Here is a 24,692-nt window from a genome sequence, read left to right as displayed (position 1 = left end):
ATATATATATATATATATATATATATATATATATATACTCCTACATACATATATACCTACATATGTGTGAGTGTGTGTGTGTGTGTGTGTGTGTGTGTGTCTATACACATATATGCATGCACGTATATACGTACATACACACGCATGCACACACAAATATACACGTATACAAATATAAACACATATATATATGTATGTACGTGTGTGTGTATACGTGTACGTGCATGTGTGTGCGTGTGTGTGCATATATACATAAATATATACAAAAATACATACATACAAACATAAATACATAAATACGTATATAGATATACACATGCGTGTGTGTGGAGACACATACAAACATAAATACATACATACACATACATATATACATACATACATACATACAGACATACAGACATACGTACATACACACACACATGCATACATATATACATGCATACAAAATTACGTACATACATATATAATTATATACATACATACACATACATACATACATACATACATGCAGACATACGTACATACACACATGCATACATATATACATGCATACATACATACATACACATACATACATACATACATACATGCACGCACGCACGCGCACGCACACATACATACATACATACATGCACGCACGCACGCGCACGCACACATACATACATGCATACATACATACATATATACATACATACATACATATGCATACATATCTTTGGCAGACTTCTTTGATGTTCTGTCTCAAATATTCTGTTTTCTGTTACCATTCACCTAAACTACTAAAATATTGATAGGATGTAGTTTTGCCGTTCCATAGAAATACCTAATGTTTTATATACTTCCATAGTTATCTTCCATAGACGTTTCCAGGAGGCCACTAAAATATGTCTATCTCGTCATTAATCTCCTCTTTAAAACATATTCATGGAATCTTGTATACCATTTGTCAACTATATTGCTGCCATTAATACTTAGAATATTTAATAATGTCTCCAATTATACCATTTTAATAAACCCTTGAGGTTCAAGAATTCTACTGCATACAAGTTTTCATTGGTCCTCTTCTCTTCTCTCCCTCTCTATCTCTTTCTCTCGATATATAAATAAATGCATATATTTGCATACATACATTCATACACACAGACACACATACATACACACATATATATATTGTTTACTGTTCCGTTCAGGCAAGATCAACAAAGCATGTACACCATCAACTGATATATATATATATATTGCATCATCTTTTACTTGTTTCAGTCATTAGACTGGGGCCATGCTGGGGCACAACCTTGAAGAATTTCTGTTGAATGAATCGACTCCAGTACTTATTTTTTCTTTTTATAGCCTGTTACTTATTCTATCCTACTCTTTTGCCGAACTGATTAAGTTACGAGGGCATAAACACGCATATAGATGTGTGTGTGTGTGTGTGTGTGTGTGTGTGTGTGTGTGTGTGTGTGTGTGTGTGTGTGCGCGTGTTTGTATGTGTGCGTGTGTGTGTACACATATATATATGCATATATGCGCATATATATATATATATATATATATGCGCATATATGTATATATGCGCATATATGTATGTATTATGTATATATACATATATATATATATATATATATATATATATATATATATATATATATATATATATATATATATATATATGTATATATATATAATACATACATATATACATATATACGCGTGTATATAAATGTATGTTTGTATGTATGTATGTATTTTCTCTTTTGTGTTTAGTCATTCAAATTCTTCGTCTGAGGAAGGAACTAGTTTCTAACAAAGAGACAAAGCTCCATTGTTGGAATGTAGATGACAAAAACGATGTCATATTTTAAACTTGAGAAAAGTTTTGCATATTTTAATTGTTCTACTTACAGACTGTATTTGTGATATGCGAATTAGTTGGTTGATTTCTTTTTCCGAAAACCCTCGCTTGCCCAGATTGCCACTTGGGCATTTACTCACATAACCAAGAGCAGCAATTATTATTGGCATAATTGTGAATTTATAATCTGGATATAGAAGCTAGAGATTTCAATACAGTTGTCCATAGTTATTTTTTTTTTCATTATTATTCCCTTTGATTTTGAAAGAGTTATTCATTTCAGCAAAGCAGCTACGATGGTGCATACTTTTTCTTGTCTGTCCCAAGCAACAATATTCGGCCTATTATGTTTATACTTGATAGATGTTTTGATGGGAATGTTCCTCTAGTATTTCTTGTGTTGATCCTTGTGTACGTATTCAATTACAAGGAAGATTCTCTTTATGTGTTCCAGGACAGTCTTTTACCCGAATGGCATTGTGTATTGTTTTTGGGACAACGTCATGTCGCATAGTTTTAGTTTCCGTGCACCAAATCCACTCACGGGTTTCTTTCAGTTTCCGTGCAGCAAATCCACTCACAAGCCCCTAGGCTATAGCAGAAGACACATGTTCAATGTGCTACGCAGTGGGACTGGACATGGAACCATGTTGTTGGACAGAAAAACTTCAACACTAAAGCAAATCGGCATCAAAATATTAAACATCCTAATCAGAAGCCTTCACATACACACACTCACACACACACACACACACACACACACACACACACACACACACACACACACACATACACACACATATATATGCCTATATCAATGTATAGATCTTCAGGTTATCTTTGCATCTTATAGAATAGAGCTCCAGTCCATTTACGTATCTATATAGAACCGCAATCCATTGGTTCCTGTATCCAACTCCAAGCAATCTATTTACCTCTCATTCCGTATCTATTTGTCCTCTCCCTCTCCATCTCTCTCTCTCTCTCTCTCTCTCTCTCTCTCTCTCTCTCTCTCTCTCTCTCTCTCTCTCTCTCTTTCTCTCTCCTTATACATACATACATACATACATACATACATACATACATACATACATACATACATACATGGAGACAGAGAGACATGGAGAGGGAATCAACGAAATAATAGTCTGCTTATAGTTTTAAGCGAGACACAGTCGCTACATAAATGACTTTTCTGTTTATTTGGGAACGGTGTTTACGGTTGCATTAATGTGTTTTATGAGAATATTAGTTGCACAATAGATGTATTCCAGCGACTTTTTAGATTCCAATACTAACTGGTGAAAAATTATATATTTCTATTGTTTTCAAGCTGCAGCAGTGATGTTACAGTGGAACAACAGTTCATGATTATTGACGTTTCGTCAAATAATTTCCAAGGTTCGCTCTGTTAATTAGAAGTTGATCTTTACAACCATAAAATCCTCTACGGTACATTTTTCTTTGCGTCTTCCACTATTTGTGTGATTGCATTTTTCGAAATAAATATCCGTTCTCTTAGAATATTGAGACATAAAAGTTGTGGTGATATATGGTAATTGGTTAGTAACTTGATCTATTATATTTTGGTTATTCTTTGGGAGAAGTTAAATCGTACCTTCTGGTAACTATAATGGAATATCGTCTGTTTTATTCATAAGGGAGTGTATGGTATAAAATCAGCGGTTTTCTGGTGTGCTGATGTGAGATAATTTAAGGTAAGCGTGGCATTTATCTGACCCCCTAGAGATTTTCCCTTAAACACTACGTTAAAGTTATAATGGAGATTATTTATATGCCATTCCCGTAGTGGAGGTTACTTTTATTTCCCTTCTTATTTCTTAATCTATTCAGTATTAGTGGTAAGAGCTTCTTTATTGATCCACATTCTCCACATCTTCAGGGTACTTATTCAATATATCTATTGGCTATTTTCTGATTTTTTTCCTAAAGCTTTTTCGTGTTTGCTTAAAAAAACTTTTATATTGCTTTAAAAAAACTTAACTTTTATTTATTTATTATTATTTTTAATCTTCTAACGCATTTGATCTTCATTCGGAGATTCTAATTTTCATATGATTTCGGTAATATCTATTGATTTTTTAATCTATTTTTTTTTTTCACATTTCACAATTTTTTTACTTTATTTTTTTTTTTTTTTTTTCACTATCTTTTCAGATTTTCTTCCTGGAGTGTTTATTAAATATGTTTTCCTCACTTCTTTAAATTCTACGATTTCTCTTCCAATCTAAACCTTCTATGCTACAATTTCGTTAATGTAGCTTCATCTGATACATTTTTTTTTTTAAAGAATAGAATTTCGGTTATTAGCAAATATGGCGGTAACATCAACGATGCCAATATGACAGAATCATAATAAACACAACGATACAAAGATGCATCGCTGACATATGTCATGTCTGTCACTGACACCTGTCTGTCACTGACACCTGTCTGTCAATGACACCTGTCTGTCACTGACACCTGTCTGTCAATGACACATGCCTGTCAATGACACCTGTCTGACACATACATATCTTCGATGGAGTTTGTTTTACAGATGCCATTTGTTGTCTTTTATCTTTTTTCTTTTACCTTTTACTTGTTTCGATCATTCAACTGCGACCATGCTGGGGCACCGCTGTGAAGAATTTCTAGCCAAATGAATCAACCCCAGTACTGTTTTTTAAAAAAAAAACGGTATTTATTCTGTTTCTTTTGCCGAGCCGCTAAGTTACGAAGACATAAACACACCAACATGGGTTATCGAGTGGTGGTATGCGACAAACACAGACACAAAGACATACACACATAGACAAATATATGTATACGACGGGCTTCTTTCAGTTTCTGTCTATCAAATCCACTCACGAGGTTTTGGTCGGCCTGAGGTTATAGTAAAAAATACTTGCTCAAGGTGCCACGCAGAGGGACTGAACCGCAAAACCATGCGGTTGAGAAGCAAGCTTCTTACCAAACAGCCACGCCTGCGCCTGATACGCTATACGTCATTTAAAATATAGAACGTATTATATAATATACACTCTTTAAAAAATAGAATATACACCCTACAAAATATAGATTATATTGCATGATATACACCTTCAAAACCTTTTACATTTGGAATAGTTGATAAGATGTTAAATGTCTGTGGTTATGCAATAAGCCGTTGGGATATTAAGAGAAGCTACAATTCAACATTTTCTGTAAAAGGAAAACCGAAGAATGTTTCCCTAAGAAAAATAGCAAATGTTAATTTTATTACAAAATTTGGAAAATTGTTCTTTAATTTAAATATATTTTAAAAAAATATCACGGAACATTATTGATTTGTTGAAATGGGTTACGATGGTAAAATTTTTCAGAAGCTCTTATCTAGAAGAGAACCATTTTTTTTTTTTCTTCTTTCATAAGCTGTATGACTGGTGAAAAAATAAACTAACGAAAGTCAACAACATTTGATTCACGATTTCAAATCCACTTTCTAGCTACTTCATTTATGAGCTATTCATATATTTCGAAAATGTTTCAGTTCAACAAAAACACCTCCTCTCCTTATGTATTTTAAAATGTCGTCAATATATTACTTACGTTGCTAAGGCAACAAGTTGTTGGAATCGTTAGCATACCGGGCGAAAAGCTTAGCAGCATTTCAACCATTTCCATAGTCTGAGTTCAAATTCTGCCGAGGTCGACTTTACTTTCATCCTTCTGAGGTCGATAAAATAAACACTAGTTAAGCACTGAGGTTGATTTAATCGATTAGCCCCCTCCCCCGAAATTGCTGGCTTTGTGCCAAAATTTAAAATCAATATATTACTTACGCTGGTAAGGCAGCAAGCTGGCAGAATTGTTAGCATGCCAGACAAAATGCTTAGTGGCATTTGGGTCCGTCATTACGTTCTGGGTTCAAATTCCGCCGAGGTCGACTTTGCCTTTCATCCGCTCGGAGCCGATAAAATAAATATCAGTTGGGCACTGGGGTAGACGTAAACTACTTCTCCAAACCTGCTGGTCTTCTGCCAAAATTTGAAACCAGTATATTATGTTGGTAAGGGGGTAACAACATTTCTGAGAAGCAGGCTGCGTGAGACATGGCTCGTCATCTGGTGAACTGCACTACTAAAAATTTCAAGACAATTTTCAGTTAGGCGTGTCATTCACAAAATCTTGCGAGCCGCAAGTTGTTCATGACTGCTCAAGATTGAGTAACCTAACTACGGCAGTTTCTGGAAATTGTGTACCATGCTTCCGCTTGCATGGTACCATATTTCGATGATTATTAAGTGTCTGGTCTAGTTACGTACATATTTAGCCACTTTCTGGGCCCCTTTTTACCTGCCCCAGTAGAACATCCAGTATGTGACATCTGGAGGGAGAGAGGGCAATTCCGATACTAATTGGGTACTCAGTTTCCCTTCAGTAGACAATAACAATGAGAAATGAAGTGCCTTGTTCAAGGATTCAGAAGTTTGCCCAATCTACGGATGAAAGAAACCTACGAGTTCTCTTGTCGCGAACATAATGCTCTAAACACTAGACAACGTTTCTTTCTAGTTACCTAAATCTGTAAACATTCTTAAGAAACTCACTAAGAGAATATAAATTAAATTTGGTACTGTTTAGAAGATTAGGCATTTTTTTTTCTCTTTCTCTCTCTTCTTTTGAATGCTTCGAGAAATACAAACTTTGGTGGAATTTGTTAACAAAGAAAAAGTTCTTACTTCATCATGGAAAACATTGTGTAACTATAGCAACTAAATTTAAAACAACAGCAACCTGTGGAATTATTAAGGATGTATTGAATGAATATTTTTAGACTGATAAAATATTCTTAGCACGCAAAATACTTAGGTTCGAGATTTCGACTGTTGTTAATATTATCCCCGCCATCATCACCATTATTATCTTTATTATTATTGTTGTTGTCGATTATGTTGATGCTGATGTTATTACTGTTGTTGATATTATTATTATTATTATTATTATTATTATTATTATTATTATTATTAGTATTATTATTATTATTATTTATCGTCGCTGTTTTTGTTTCGTTGTTGTTATTGCATCTTATATTTACGTATATGCTGTATGGCGTTTTTTCTTGTAGGTCTTCTTGCTGCATTTGTTTTTCTGTTTTTGTTTTTGTTTTTCTGTTGTTTCTTTTCTTTTTTTTTCTTTTTAAGTTGTTGTTATTAATGGATTAATATATGGAGTCGTCGTGCGATAGTGGTGGTGGTGGTGGCGGTAATAGTCGTAATAGCGATGGAATAGTGGTGGGAAAAGGTTGGCAATTTCAGTAGATGTGATATTCGAGCTTTGCGCTTTTCAGTGTGAATGTAAAACGAGAGAAGCAAAAATATGTCTAACACCAAGAAACAGCGTCAATTATAACAACTGACTGTGAATATGTTTAGGATTTAGTCCTGTAAATCTTAACTCTGTTTTATTATTTCTACTCTATCATAATCAGAGAACTAAATATATTGCTATTTGAATATATGCACTGTGTGTTATGTATTGAATTTTTGGTTAAGTAGTTAGTAGTGTGTAGAGGAACGTGACTTAGTGGTTAAGGTGTTGTGCTCAAAATCGCAAGATTGCAGTTTCGATTCTTGGACCGGGCGATGCGTATTGTTTCTTGAGCAAAACACTTCTTAATAGCCTTTTGGTAATTATGATACATCCTCTGGAGACAGAGATCATTTTAATCAATTAGTAATTCATGTAATATAGGGCGGCGAGCTGACAATCGTTACCGCACCGGACATAGTGCTTAGCGGCATTTCGACCGTCTTTACGTTCTGAGTTCAAATGCGGCCGGGATCAACTAGCCTTTCATCCTTTCAGGGCCGATAAAGTAAGTACCAGTTGAAAACTTGGGTCAATGTAATCAACCTGCATTCGCTCTTGTATTTGCTGACCCTGTGCCAAAATTTGAAATCCCTATACTGATGTCCGGCGAACTGGCCGAATCGTTAGCACACCAGGCAAAAGGCTTCGCGGCATTTCATCTGCCTTTGTGTTCTGAGTTCAAATGCCACTATCCTTTCGGGGTCTATAAAATGAGTACCTTTTATCCTTTCGGGGTCTATAAAATGAGTACCTTTTATCCTTTCGGGGTCTATAAAATGAGTACCTTTTATCCTTTCGGGGTCTATAAAATGAGTACCTTTTATCCTTTCGGGGTCTATAAAATGAGTACCTTTTATCCTTTCGGGGGTCTATAAAATGAGTACCGGATGAGCACTGGAGCCAAAGCAATCGCTTTACCCCTTCCCCGGAAATTGTTGACCTTGTGCCAAAATTTGAAATCGGTAGTTTATATTGTATGATATTTAATACACCTGTATTTCTCTATATTAGGATCTAACCTCAGTTTTTCTTTGTTATGGAGTTTGCCTTTTGTTTTGATTTGTTTTCAGTATCATTTTAGAATTTCCTCTGATATGGAAATTCTTTGAAGTATCTGTCGTGTTATTTTATTGGCTGGGGAAAATATTTCCGTATGTGCTATTTGATTGGTGTTGAATAGTGATTATGTATAATAAGAGGTGTATATTTTGTGTGGCATTAATGAGTTTCAACTGCTTAGATTTTGAGTTGCGTGATTTGTGTGAACAGTGTGAGTTATGGCTGTTACAGTGTTGAATATCGGTTGGTGTCGTTCTGTTAAGTGACGATCATATAGAAGTCACATTCGAAAAGTTTTGAGACGTTTTTTTTAATTTCAATGAAATACAAAACTCCAATCTCTTTCATAGTAGATTTCTCTGACTTCAATGCACATGTTGCAGCGCTCAGACCCCTTTGTAAACCCACCACCACCACCACCACCACCACCACCACCATGGAATTACTCCAAAAGTCACAGAGAGCAAGGGCTAAACTGTAGGGAGGATAAGGGACAGTTTTGATGCCCATCTCTGGTAATTGGTTACCAGAATGTTTGTCTCAGAGTACACTGGGAACAAACATTTCACAAAATGTTGCATATGTTCCGATCTTCAAGAATAATAATGTGTACAGTTTGTCACACACCAACTCCAAACTGTATCCTTATTGTCCTTATAACGGTCTTCATTAAGAAAATTGCGAAATTTTTCAACCATCTCAGATGAGAAAGGATTATTATTATTATTTCTTTTGTTTGTTTATTTTTGTTCTTTTTCTTTTCACTTTTACAAGTTCATTAAGAATGTCTTGTTTTGTTTGTTCTATCCGGTCTCACGATTAAAAGACTCCTCATCCATATTCTTAATCTGACTTTCAGCTTGAACCTGTTCTAACGTTATTCTGATACTTCCAAATATTTTGCAAAATTTCTTCCGGTGACAACTTGGTCACTAAGTTTTGTGGGGCTTTTTTCTATCACATTCATTTTCATCTCTTTCTGAATCTGTAGTTTCTATTATTATTATTATTATTATTATTATTATTATTATTATTATTATTATTATTATTATTATTATTATTATATCAGCGGTTTATTTTGATCTTCTTAGTTTAGACAGGCATGTCCCAGCAGATTGCTACCAAGTAATTGACCTGCACCCTCATTCATACACGTTTATTCCACTTCCAGTACGTTTTTATGTTGAAGTGTTAACGTGTTACCTAACGGACATAGTTATCGACTCAAACGTAATTGTAATTATATTTGAATTTGGCAAAGACTGAGCAGCTGGTGATGAAGTAGTCAACTTCCTTGAACTGATTGCAAAGAACATGAAGTTTGACATCTTTTACTGTTTTATTTCTATAGTTTTTTTCATTGCTAGGGCATTGTTCTTGCGCAGCTAGTATCAGGCCTTCAGTTTCTACTTCTGTATAGGAGTCTTTGAGCCATTATCTGCTTTCAACCTAGCTTACTTTCTCTGTCAGACTTTGCGAAATATTGGCTGTGGAGTGGGTTTTTCTCTCCATTTTCCCTTCAATATATTCTGAAATTCTAATTTGATTTTATATTTTGTTCCTTTTTAAACCTTTCAGTTGTTTTCCCGTTATCTAAATCTGTAATTTCAGTCTATTTAGTTTCTTGATTGTTCTTACTGTTTTATTATATTTGTGAAGAAAAGTGTCTTTTTGTTTTGTTCTGACTTCTACGTTTTCTTATTACACTTATCAGCTTTCCTTTGTTTGCTTCAAGATAATTTTTTAATCTTGCTATTGTTATTTATTTTGTTTTCTACTTGGATTCCTCCTCCTTGTGTGCGAATTATATTCTATCTATATTAGCTTTGGGGGTGCTGGCTACAGAATGCTATTAAGTCGTTTCCTGCGTTTTCTGTCTATGCTTATCAAATCATTTAACTACTAGTTTATATTGAAGCTGCAATTTATAACAAGGTTTGTCTGGGATATTTATACATATCTTATTTCTAGCATTGAGTTCAGTTTTTAATATTAGACTGCCTCTAAGCCAGCAAGTTGGCAGAATTGTTAGCACGCTGGACAAAATATTTGACGGTTTTTCGTCCGTCTTTATGTTCTGAGTTCAAATTCCACCGAAGTCGACTGTACCTTTCATACTTTTAGAGTCGATAAAATAAGTACCGACTGGAGTCGATGTAATCGATGAAACCTCTCCCACAAGATTCCAAGCTTTATGATTTCAGGAATAGCAATTATACTCTAAGACGACGAGCATTATTAGCGCACCGGAGAAGATGCTTTGCGGTATTTCGTCCGTCTTTAGGTACTCTATTCAAATTCCTCCAATGTCGATTTTATTTGATCTTGCCTTTCATCTTTTTGGAGTCGATAAATTAAGTACCAGTTGAGCACTGGGGTCGATGTAATCGACGTAACCTTTCTCCCGGAATTGCTGGCCTTGTATCAAAATTCGTTACTAATATTTGTCTGAGAGTAGATTTTTTTTCCATCTAATTTTCTTTTTCATCTTAGCTTTTTTGTATGTTATCAGCCTCGTCTACTCCTGACTAGTTGCGTTGGTGGTTCTAACCTAATTCTCTGATTTCGGTCTCTATGTCTAATTTAATATTTCCATTTCGGATTTATTTATGTATTTATTTGCTTTTTTATTATAGCTTTGGTAGCTAGAAGAAAGATAATGCAGGACTGATAAGAGGTGTCATGTTCTGAGAAGGAGTCAGAATGGGGTTGCCAGTTCTAATGACGCCCAACAGCTACAAAGCCATACCAGAGCCGTATCTAGTTGAGGGCGCCGATGAGAAAGAGCATGAGATTGATAGTGTGAGACAGAAAGTATTTTAAATGTGGTGGTGGTGGTGGTCGTCGTCGTCACTGTAGTCATGATGATGGTAATGATGATGAAGGTAATGCTTGCGGTGGCGGTGAAGGCAGTGGCGGCGTACGTGGCGCTGGTCGTGGAGTGATGTTAGTGGTGGTCATGGTTGTAGTGGTGGTAATCGTCGTCGTAGTCGTCATCGTCACCGTACTGGTGCTGATTCTGGTTACCTTGTTGAAAGAAATCGATTATTTCAAACATGAGCGAAATAATTAGTCAGAAGTATGTATGGAGCACTAAAAGTCTGCATTTACTGTTTCTATTCGACGTTATTGATTTTTTTTTTATTGTTTCGTATAGAAAAGAAAGGCCAGCATTCATGACCTTTCTCAGTTTTTCTCTGATTGGTGATAAGAGAGGAAGTTAACAGCAAACTAGAGACCTAACCTGAATATTTACAACAGAGTGGACTCTGCTAAATGCACCCAACATCCGGGGATGGTGTTAAGCGGGGAGAAAGATGGCGTCTGCTACCCACGAACAGGAACTGTCCCTGCCAATAGGTTTCGTGCCGTTTCATCTTTATGTTTTTTTATCTTTTATCTTTTACTTGTTTCAGTTATTAGATCTCGACCATACTGGAGCACCGCCTTGAGTAATTTGTAGTCGAATGGTAATGCTCCAGTTCATATTTCTCTTTAAGCATATTACGTATCCTATCAGTTTTTATATGCCGAACCGCTAAGCTACGAGGGATGCAAACACACCAACAACGGTTGGCAAGCAGTGGCGGAGGACAGAGACACTCTGCGGTATTTCGTCCGAATTTACGTTTTGAGTTTAAATTCCGCCGAGGTCGACTTTATCTTTTATCCTTTCAGAGTTGATAAAATAAGTACCAGTTGAACACTGGGGTCGATGTAATCAACCTGCACTCACCCTCACAATCTCTGGCCTTGTGCCAAAAATTGAAACCTATATATTGATGTCCACCACTTTCCCTGATCCATACGCTTCAAGCAAATACAATCTTCTTGGTCGCTAGATTTTCGTGTGTAATCACTTGAGGTTGTACGCTCTATGGTTTCTTTCATTGTCTTCTCTATGTCTGTGGGAGAATTTCAACAAAACTTTATAAGCAAACTTGTCACTAGTTTTTTATAATTTATTTACATTGGTCAAACATACCTCCACGAGGTTGCTATTTCGGCTACGTGGGCTGAGTCCCTCGAGTTATATACTTACTATCAACATAGGTGGGGTATGAACTGGAGACCCTTCAGGCAACAAGCCGATACTCTACCAACTTGGTTAACCACAGGTCTCTTCACACAAGCACACACACTCATACACACACACACATACATACATACATACATACAGATAGAAAGAGAAAGGGGGGAGATGATATTTCCTATAACAATATAGTGACCCATTAATTAAAGAATGGTAATTAATTGATTAGTCAATCAGTGAATCATTCGACAATATAATATTACAAAAGCTAAATGTTTGTCACGCGGTGTTTTATGGTCAATCGGCCCGCTGGTCAGTTGATCAATGTTGTTTCTGTGATGGCGTTTACTGGTCAGCACATTAAATAAATGCAATGGTGAGGTGGTCACAGTGACTATCAATCTCTTAATTCAGAGGCTGATCATGAGTTCGAGCTATCCTAAAATCTACCATTGTGCCTTTGGGTATTATAATGCATAACTAATTGTCCTGTGGCCGGGACACGTTATCACAAACCGATGCTGTCATTGGTCGTTCAGGGAAGGACGAGGCCCTTAAATGGAAGAGTGTTTTCTTTTTATATTTTCCTTTCAATTCTTCATGACACATAGTTTTCATCACTATCATCAGCACCGTCCGCATCTTCTTCCGCATCATCATCATCATCATCATCATCATTATCATTATCATCATCACCACCACCACCATCAGCACCATCAGCACCATCAGCAGCAGCAGCAGCAGCAGCAGCAACAGCAGCAGTAGCAACACCATCATCATCGTCGTCGTCGTCATCATTATCACCACCATAGCACCACCATTACCATCATCATCGTCATCGACATCATAGTTATTGTCATCATCCTCATCGTCGTCGTCATCGTCGTCGTCGTCGTCGTCGTCGTCGTCGTCGTCGTCGTCACCATCATCCTCCACCCTTCACCACCACTACCACCACCAACAATATCATCAATACCATGCTTGGTACTGCTGAAAACCACAAACGGTGGTAGCACCAATAAAAGAAACAGCAATAACGGGAGGATTGGATCGAAGAATCAATAAAAGTTCGTTGGTCAGCTGGTCAATTGTGCAGTCATCAATATAATGAAAGCAAATGTAAGTTTTGTGGTCAATCGGTCAGTTGATAAATTGATCAGATTCACTGATATGTCATAAACTATTTGTAGACTGCACTGATACAAGAATGATTGCTAAGGTATGGGGGAAAGGTGAGGTGCAGAGTTTGTGTTAATTAACTGGCTGAGTTAATTAGAACTAGTGACTGAGCTAATGTATGGTGGACAGGTAATGTGAAGGCTTGATGTTAATTTACTGTCTGAGTTAATTAGAGGTAGAAACTGAGCTAATGTATGGCTGACAGGTAAGATGATGATTTTATGTTAATTTACTGTCTGGGGTAATTAGTAGTAGAGACTTAGCTAATGTATGGTGGACAGGTAATGTGAAGGCTTGATGTTAATTTACTGTCTGAGTTAATTAGAGGTAGAAACTGAGCTAATGTATGGCTGACAGGTAAGATGACGATTTTATGTTAATTTACTGTCTGAGGTAATTAGTAGTAGAGACTTGGCTAAAGTCTGGTGGACAGGTAAAGTGGATGACGATAAGGAAGATTTGTCGTTCGTTAATGCTTGAATTAATTAAAGGTAAGTAAATGCTAAGCCGAAGTGTCTGATGAATGTTGGATGCAGGGAAGGTAAGAAAGGTTTGACGTTAATTAGTGCTTAATAAGAGGTGAGTAAAGATTGAGCTAAAGGATATGAACAAAGTTATGTGCAAGGAAGGTAAGGAAGACTTAATATTAATTAGTGGCTGAGTTAATTGAGGTAGAGAGTGAGAGAATGTATCGTAGACAGGTAAGATGAAGATATGGTGTTAATTTACTGTCTGAGGTAATTAGGAGTAGAGACTGAACTAATTATGGTGGACAGGTAAAGTGGATGAAGGTAAAGAAGATTTGTTCATTAAGGCTTGAGTTAATTAAAGGTAAATAAATACTCTATCTGAAGTGTCTGAAGAATGTTGAATGCAGGGAAAGTAAGACAAACTTGACGTTAATTAATGGTTAATTAGAGGTGAGCAAAGATTGACCTAAAGTATATTAAGAAAGTTGTATGCAAGGAAGGTAGACTTAATATTAGTTAGTGGCTGAGTTAATTAAAGTTAGAGACTGAGCTAATGTATGACTGACAGGTAAGGTGACGATTTTATGTTAATTTATTGTCTGAGGCTGAGCTGAGGTATGGTAGACAGGTAAAGTGTGTGAAGATAAGGAAGATTTGTTGTTTAATTAATGCTTGAGTTAATTAAAGGTAAATAAATACTGAGCTGAAGTGTCTGAAGAACGTTGGATGCAGGGAAGGTAAGAAAAGTGGTTAATTAGAGGTGAGCAAAGATTGAGCTACAGTATATGAAGAAAGTTGTGTGCAGCGAAGATAAAGAAGACTTAATACTAATTAGTGGCTGAGTTAATTAGAGGTAGGGCTTGAAGAAAGGTGTCGTGGAAATTTGGCATGGAGGTTGTGTAAAATAAAACTTGGTATTAATTAGTAGTTGCGTTAATTAGAAGGAGAGACTGAGCTAAGATGTGGTGGAAAGGTGAGATTATGCGTTGTAATTATGGTGACTAAGCTAATTTAATAGAAGATTACAGAAATAACTTCAATATATATACATATATATATATATATATATATATATATATATATATATATATATATATATATATATATATATATATATATATATATATATATATACATATATATATATATATATATATATATATATATATATATATATATATATATATATATATATATATATACATATACATATATATATATACATACATATATATATATATATATATATATATATATATAGGAGTGTCCTATTGTATTTGACATCAGGTGATGATAAATTTACATCAAAGTTACAGCCACAAAATGGAGGCCATGGCGGTGAGGTGGTCAGGACGAATTTATTGATATTATTGCTCTCGATATTGTTGTTGCTGTTCTTATTGTCATTACTGTCGTTTTTGTTGTTGTTGTTGTTTCCATTATTATTATTATTATTATTATTATTATTATTATTATTATTATTATTATTATTATTATTATTATAAAGGCGGCGAGCTGACGGTATCGTTAGCACGCTGGACGAAATGCTTAGCGGTATTTCGCCTGTTGCTACATTCTGAGTTCAAATTCTGCCGCGGTCGACTTTGCCTTTCATCCTTTCGGGATCGATAAATTAAGTACCAGTGAAACACTGGGGCAAATGCAATTTACTAGTACTTTACCCCACATTTCAGGCCCTGTGCCTATAGTAGGAAGGACTACTACTACTACTACTACTACTACTACTACTACTACTACTACTACTACTATCGACTTTCCCTTTCATCCTTTTGGGGATCAACAAAATAGAACTACTCAAGCACCGACTTGAAGGCGAAAGAAGGAAGACCCTTTCTGCTCACGAAAAACAAAAACACAACAAACAAAAGCATGCAACCCCAACAGTAGGAACAATAACAGCAACAATAACAGAGGCTGCGTAAACAAAGGCAGCAACAACAAAAGCAACAACAGAGCACCCACATGACAATAACAACAACAGCAGAATCAACCACTAAAAGCCCTCAAATACAGAAATACACATATAGATACTTAGACTTACCAGGATTCAAATCTCACTTCTTCCGTCTCAAAACTCACCGACTCGAAGACTTCGTCGAGAGACGAAGAGGAGAAGCGAGAAAAGAAAAGAAATAAAGATACGCCACCCAAAAATATGAGAAGTGATAGTACTCCTGTGGAACAAACTTTCACCCTCAACACCACCACCTATACCACTAGCACGACTACAAAGAAAACAGCCAAACCCGAAACCACACCACTACCACCACCACCACCAGCAACAATAGCAACAAAACACAGCCACATCAACCATACAAAAAAGCAAACAACAACTAAGAAAACACAAAATTGCAATACAAAGCCCAGAAAATGAAGCAGCAAAGCAAGCAAACGCAGCATCAACTAAACACACAAAAACAAACTCCATCAACGTCACTGTTGTACACAAATACAACGGTGACTTGATGGATTACATAGCACAAAATAGAGGAGAAATACAAACAGAAGAGGAAGGTTTTGTTGAATTTGATGCAAAAACACCACGCCAAAGACAAATATTGAAGATATTGTCAGCCGTCTGCAAAACTTTATTGGAAAAAGTCCAAGGAAGTATCGAACGCTTTGTTCCGAGACTTAACAAAGAATAAATAAATGAGTGATTTAATGGAGCCCAGCTTGTAATAAAGACTGGACTACCCGCTCTTCAGCAAGTCCAAGGCTGAAGAGCGAGTAGTTTCCATTCATTTTTCTGACCAACATAGCAAATGCCAGAGTAAGGATATATAAATGTGTGTGGCCTGAGGTCATTTTGCTTAACGACCTCAGTTCATCATATATAGGTCATTTGATTGGCCATTAGGTCGTTATTCTTAAAACTGTGATTTCCGGAATGCACGCACACGCGACCATGTTTTGAGTGCCACGAGATATAATGCATCTTTTAGCAGATCTAGATCGGAAGAAAGTTGGCAGTGTTCTTTCGGAAAGGCCGGGATAGTGAGGTAAGGATGATCTTCCTGGACTTCAATGGAATGATCGACATCAGTGTTTCACTGGTACTTATTTTATCGACTCCGAATGAATGAAAAGTAAAGTCGGCCTCGGTGCAATTTGAACTCAGAATTTGAAAACGGATGAAATGCCGCTAAGCATTTCGACCGGCGTACTAACGATTCTGCCTGCTCACCACCTTGAAAATGAAGTTCAAAAATCAGCGCAGAGATAACCTCTGCAGACGACATAGTTCGAACTCATAATTTCATATTCACTATTTCGCCAAACCGTCTCTCTAGGAATAATCACACAATTCTTTTTAACATCAAAAAAAAAAATAATAATAATAATAATAATGATAATAATAAAATAATAAGAGTAAGTTGTTCGCTCTCTCTCTCTCTCTCTCTCTCTCTCTCTCTCTCCCTTCCTCTCTCTTTCTCTCCCCCTTTCTCTCTCTCTCTCTCGCTCTCTCTCTCTCTCTCCCTTCCTCTCTCTTTCTCTCCCCCTTTCTCTCTCTCTCTCTCTCTCTCTCTCTCTCTCTCTCTCTCTCTCTCTCTCTCTCTCTCTCTCTCTCTCTCTCTCTCTCTCTCTCTCAGAATATTTAAGCGTATTAAAAGTTATGTTTCATAGAATTGCTAATTCATTGGTGTTCTACTAATTAGAGGTTCGTTTATGGCCTGAGGTGGATTAAAACAAAATTCAACAATTTGTATCCAACTAGCTTTTAAAGTACTTTGTTTTGATTTTTAGTGTGAAGGGCCTCTTTGCATTTTCCTCGTTAATTTAAGTCGATTTCCTTGTTGTTGCTGTTGTTTTTGTTATTGTTGACGTTGATGTTGTTGTCATTATTTTCATGTTCTCTTTTATCACTCATCCAACAGCCATTTAATCCGGCACGTTGACTCTGATAACGCTTCGTTGGCTTTTGTTTTTAATTTCATTTTCTTGTCGAACCGTCAAAACGTCTTCCCGGAAAGCTTGATGAAGCTTGCAAGTCTCATAAACTATCGCCCGCAGCGCAACCCGCCTGCTTCCTACCTCGTTCTACTAGTTTATAACAGTTGGTTCTATCATCCGTATGGCTGTAATTACCACTAAACCTCGCCACGACCATCACCACAAAGACCGCTACCATCACCACCACCACCACCACCATCTCCACCGCCACAACCACACTGTTATGGACATCACCACTACACCACCAATACCATCATCATTACCATCACTACCGACGCCATACCACTATCACATTATCAACAACATCACTGCTACCATCAGCATGACTACCATCACCATCATTATCATCTTCATCATCGTCATGAATAACAAATACATCAATAAGGATGGTTAGAATACAGATTGCTATATTACATAATGCTGACCACATAACCTTGGTATCCCAACCCCAACCCCTTTTCTCTCGCCTACTCCTTGCAACAAAAACCAGTCATAACTATTGAACACTGGATTAAACCAACCAATAAGGTTCTGCTGCAGCCAGCTCATGAGGCTTTACATCGTATGTGTTATTTCTTTACTACCCACAAGGGGCTACACATAGAGGGGACAAACAAGCACAGACAAAGGGATTAAGTCGATTATATCGACCCCAGTGCGTAACTGGTACTTATTTAATCGACCCCGAAAGGATGAAAGGGAAAGTCGACCTCGGCGGAATTTGAACTCAGAACATAGCGGCAGGCGAAATACTGCTAAGCATTTCGCCTGGCGTGCTAACGTTTCTGCCAGCTCGCCGCCTTGTGTGTGTGTGTGTATGTGTGTGTGTGCGTGTGATTGAGTGAGTGTAGTATGCTGATGGCATGCCACGTGCTCCCATAATTGTCCTTTCGTCTCTAAGAAGTGTCAGCAGGGAGGACAACCCGTAGTTATGACCTGGATGCTGCACAGACCCCCCCCCCCTTTAGAGTGTAAGAAGTTAAGGGCTAAAACATTTGTCTGAGGGGGCGGAGGTTTCTTCTCTGAACACCTGCTGTAGTAGAGTTCTTCCAACTGTTCCGTATCATCAATTATGAAGAATTTTATAGAAAAACAGCTGTAGTATAATCAATATGTGTCACTAAATTCACATCAGAGATAAAAAAAAAAGATAAAGGTTGTATATGCATATATAACAGGAGTTATTGGCCCTTCTTTAGTACCAGATCGAACCCATTAACCATCTACAGACTCATTGCTTAAATAGCCACTAAGTTTAGTGGTGTAACAATACTGGACAGACTAATTTGCATATTAAACATATTCCTGACAACTGGTACGTACATACTAATTGCTGGTAGGGACACCGTATTTCTTTTTGCAATCGTAATATAATACACAGTGTATTAAAGGCTTATGAATCAATACCAGCTCCGACTTCTTTTGTCAGCAGTGCGATTTAATCACACTGTAGTGTGTACGAACCAAGTTTTAGCTAAACTGTTCTGCCTAATTTGCATAAAAGTGCATACGCTGAGAAAGGGAAATTATTAATTTCTCTGATTCTCTGATGCAAGATTAACACGACTAGAAATCGATCAGGCCTATCCTGTATATCTATTATGTATGTTTATCCAGTATCTTTATTAATAAAAGTATACTTTACAATGCACGTACACGCGCACACGCACGCAGATACAAACACATATACACACATACATGCACATATATATGTGTGTGTGTATGTGTACGTACGCTAGATAGAGATTGGTGTATGCATGTAGATATGTATAGATCATAGGTAAATAGATTGATACAAAGGTAGATAAAGGTATGCATATGTGTGTGTATGTGTGTGTAGATAGATAGATAGATAGATAGATAGATAGATAGATAGATAGATAGATAGATAGATAGATAGATAGATAGATAGATAGATAGATAGATACACACATTCACAAATGTGTGTACACAAATATATGTATGTATGCACACTCGCAAACTCGCATACGTAAGTGCATAAAGAATGTGATGAAGATTTTGCGAGCGAGAGGTGTCAGTGGTTTTAATCATCCAGAAAGCAAGGTTTATGATGTAGAATTGATGTGATGTGATAAAATAATTTATAACATGGAAAGAAAAGAAGTAACATTGTCAAAATTTGATAATAAACAACCTGACTTGACTTCACTTGACACATAAGCCCTGCATTATATTTATCACAGAGATCTCTGATTCACACACACACACACACACACACACACACACACACACACACACACACACACACACACACACACACACAAGTCCCTGTAATATAGCTATTTAATGATAACGTTGGCTAATGGTATTGGTCTGTATGATACGATAGCGTGATGGCTAAGATATCAGAAACATATAGTTTACTTCGGTGAAGTTAATGGTTAATAGCTCTCAACATAATGTGTGTGTGTGTGTGTGTGTGTGTGTGTGTGTGTGTGTGTGTGTGTGTGTGTGTGTGTGTGTGTGTGTGTGTGAAAGGATGACGCGGGTATTAGTATACATGGGGATATGGTGGCTGTGGCGGTGATGTTATTAGTGGTGATGCTGAAGATGGTATTGGTGGTGGCGTTGGTGTCGGTGTTGGTGGTGTTGTTTTGATGATGATGATGATGATGGAGGTGAAGGTGGTGATGGTGATAGTAGTAGTAGTGGTAGCGGTGGCGGTGGTGATGGTAGTAGCGATCTTGGTGGTGGTGGTGGTGGTGGTGGTAATGATGGAGGTGATGATGGAGGTGGTGGTGGTGGTGGTGGTGATGATGATGATGATGATGATGATGATGATGATGATGCGATGATTATGGTGAAATAAAATACAAATATCATTTTCCGCATCATCATCATCACTGGCCGATGTCAACTGATTATTGAATTAACTAATTGCTACAGATTGACAAAGCGGTCGAGCAATGCCGGATTAAATGACAGGGAAAGCATTGCTAGTATACCGGATGAAGTGGTTTATTATTATTAGTTATATCTATAAGCGCAGGTGCGGCTGTGTGGTAAGAAGCTTGCTTTCCAACTACATGGTTCCGAGTTCAGTCCCACTGCATGGCACCTTGGGTAAGTGTCTTCAACTATAGCCTTGCGCCGACCAAAGCCTTGTCGGTGGATTTGGTAAACGGAAACTGAACACGGAATGAAAAGAACCGAAAGAAATATAGCACACGGTATTTTCTCCGATGCTCTAACGATTCGACTAGTGCATGGCCCTTAACAATTTTAAAAATATATAAAAATAGATGACGCTGTGTGTGTGTGTAAAAGCAAACAAATAAATAACAAATGATTAGTGAATGTCTGTTATTGTTATTTATTTTTTGCTTACAATACACCAAAAGAGATTTCGGACCCATAGGACATCCTGGAGTAAACCAAACATCATGTGACTAATACAACGTGCGCTTTGGACGCATCTCTGTGTACATTACCTGAATATTTCATTGGATGTGCATCAGGACCCAGTATATTCATTCGATTAAAGGTGGTGTTTACAAGTTAATTCGACCCAACCTAATGCCTATCATTTAAGCACCTGATTATACACACACACACATAGAATAAGACAGAAGACAAAGAGAGACATGTGAGTGTATATATGTGCCTGTGTGTATATGTCTGCGCGTGTCTGTGCATACACTAACGCGCATACACACGTATGTCATAGTGCATATGGCTGTGAATGGTTGGGTTTGCATGTGACTGTATACGTATGGTTGATTCCTTGAATGGAATGAGTTTTGCTCTGTGTATAACTGCGTCCGGTTGTGTGTGAGAGAGGCCATATGTGTGTAGTTTTAATGATGTTACTTAGCTTTTTGTAATATCAGCAACACTAGAAGTGAATCTGTCTTCCCCTGGGAAGGACGTTCGTCAGTCCTCTACATCAAGATAAAGTGAGTTGTGTATATCTTAAGCTCATATTACCATTGACATATTATTATTAACATACTTCTCATATACTCTATAGCGATATATACGAAAATTTATTCTTCTCAGCAATATCTATACAACATCGTTAACCTATACCCCGAAACAGTGTGGCACATACTAAGCGGCTGTATGTATTGTAAATTACTGCACACATTCAAAACAGTGTTTCACACGTGAAAATACTATTACATACACTGAACAAATTAACAGTCAGTAAACCACTTAGGGGCAATTAAATAGACTTCACACTGTATTCTATTTTTAAATGCCACTTAATTCAGTTATCTCCCTTCATCTTCACTATGCAACGTTTGAACTCTCCCATTTTAGATTAGTTTGTTATTTTTGCAGGCCTGTTTCGTTACAGTTTTTTTTTCCTTCTTGTAGATTTATTGTTATTATTAGTGTACGCTTTCACTGCACTAACTTACCAGCTCATTGCAATTCCTCTATTGTACTGAAATTGAAATTAATCTACGCAATATGTGTGCAGAGCTTATATTATCTATTTTAACAATATAGCTGAGTGAAAGTAGCTCAAGAGAGAGTTCTACGTATATAAAACACACATGTGGTAGAGTCTCAACGGAAACCTGATAAAGAGTGCGCTGGGAATCATATTTCTTTTACTCCAAATTGAATTACGCCGCTTGTGACCGAAAATATAACTTTAAGACACTAACTGTTCCTCTGAATTAATTATCAAAGGATTCTGGGAACGAGATGTTTAAGATGAAAATATAAAATTTTGTTTCTTCTGAACACCTTTAAAATGTCAGAAAGACATCGAAAACTCGCGTAAAATACTTGTTCACTGTGATAAGACAAAATATATTCTCTATGGAAGCTACATACCTACTCATTCTAGATTTCTTTCAAACAACATTACAAATAGACACATAATAAAACAAACTGTTACACGTATCGTAAAATTTATAAAGCAGAAACATTAGCCATGAAATTGAAAATAGGAGAAATTCAATGTTTAGCATCACATAAACTATAAACTGCATTTAAAAACCGCCAAAATTAACTTTCTGACTGACCCGAATGTGAATTTATTATCCTAGCAAAGAGCAAACGAGACGTGTTTGTTAAACATAATTCGATACAAACATGGTTTAAAATTAGTCAAACCACGAATTAAACTTATAGAAAAATAACAGCAGTATAATCAGTTTGTGAAACTAAATAGACAGCATAATACACGATACAATACAAGCGTTTGCCCTTTGACAAAGTAGACTTTTTTCCATTCACTTTTAGCCCCTTCTTGTCAATGTTCTGAAGTTTAGCAAGATCTTTAACTTATTATAGTCATTTCGTAATTAGCATTATTGTGCAGACCAGCAGATATTAACTACTGTTTGAAGACAGTATTTGAGTTACACGTAATGGGAACGAACTTTTTGATATGGCTCTGGACTTGTCTATAATAGTATTGAGGCTTGTAGGTTTATGGAATTATGTATCTTAGACTCACATCATCTTAGGCTCTTCACACCTCAAAGATATAGACTTTTATAGAGATGTTGCTTGTTAATTTCCTACCATATGAATAGCCATAATCTTTTTTTTTCAAACCATATTTTGAAGAATCTAGGATATTGCTGTTATTGTATTTGTTAAATATCACTGGACTTAACGTTTCCTCACAACTTACACAATTGTATAACTGAACTAATTTTGAAATATCATCAACAAAGCAAGTTTATTCTATACGAAATATTTTTCTAACTATAGGCTGAATATTTTGCAATTTTGTTGGAATTTCTCTGGAATTTCTCTGGAATTCCTCGATTAAAACTGGTTTTTTTTTTATTTATAAATATCCGATGAGCATTAAACATTTTTTCATCTCTAGCCTGCAAAATGCGTCAAAGGCTATACAGTAACAAAGTTTTATGGTAAAATATTTCGCAGGAGAACGTAAACGTGATATGATAGGAAAAGTGATATGATAGGAAAAAATTAGTCTGACTGTTGACCCTTGTACACGCTTGGGTTTCTTTTATTTATTTATTTATTTATTTAAACGCTGACCATCTGTTTTTCTTATACAGTCAATATATATCTTCCAATCTCACATTTTCCTTTCTTTTTCATCTTTCTTCCGCATTTTTATATTACCATAACTTTCGTTATTTCCTTTCGCCGCTTATTCTTTTACATACAACAAACTCTTTCTTGTTCCCTCCTTTCAGTCACTTAATCACAAACCTCAGACTTTGTTATTCACTTACACAATTCTCTCTAATAAATACGCCTTTTGTCCATAACAATTCAATCCTGATTCTTTCTCCATCCATTCAGTCATTTATTTACATAACCACAGGCTTTGCACTTTCTTATTTGCTTTCACACCGTTCCCTCAATAGATCCAATGACACTACTACAGCTAATTGTATCGACTTATGTCATAGTTCAGCGAACAAACTTCTTTCTTCTTCCATTCATTATTTATCTCTTTTCTTTCTATTGCTTTACTCATTTACTCTTCATGTTTATCTGTCTACTTCTTCCTTCTCTTTAACTTTTTCCATTTATTGCCTTGCTGTCTGATAGATTTTTGACTCTGTCATTTATGTATATTCCGTAGTAGCCTTATAGCTAATTATTCTGTTAGCAGTTAAATATTTTAAATATATATATATATATATATATATATATATATATATATATATATATATATATATATATATATATATATGATAGATCGCTGACCACTACATTTATATTTTTTCTCCTTCTTTCTCTCCTTGTTTCTTTCCGTGTTACTTTCAGTTGAAGAGCGTAGGCTCGAAACGTC

General features: G+C 36.3%; 1 protein-coding gene across 1 annotated transcript in view; it reads left to right on the top strand.

Annotated features, from left to right (window-relative positions):
* The window catches only part of LOC106871943 (uncharacterized), a 156,642-nt gene that overhangs the window by 63,686 nt on the left and 68,264 nt on the right, over positions 1–24,692 (top strand). The gene's annotated exons all lie outside the window — the stretch shown is intronic.

Source organism: Octopus bimaculoides, chromosome 21 (genome assembly GCF_046866305.1).
Source record: "Octopus bimaculoides isolate indiv1 chromosome 21, ASM4686630v1, whole genome shotgun sequence".
Lineage (NCBI taxonomy): Eukaryota > Metazoa > Mollusca > Cephalopoda > Octopoda > Octopodidae > Octopus > Octopus bimaculoides.
Note: the sequence above shows the minus strand (reverse complement) of the source record. Positions and strands in the feature narration are given on the sequence as shown.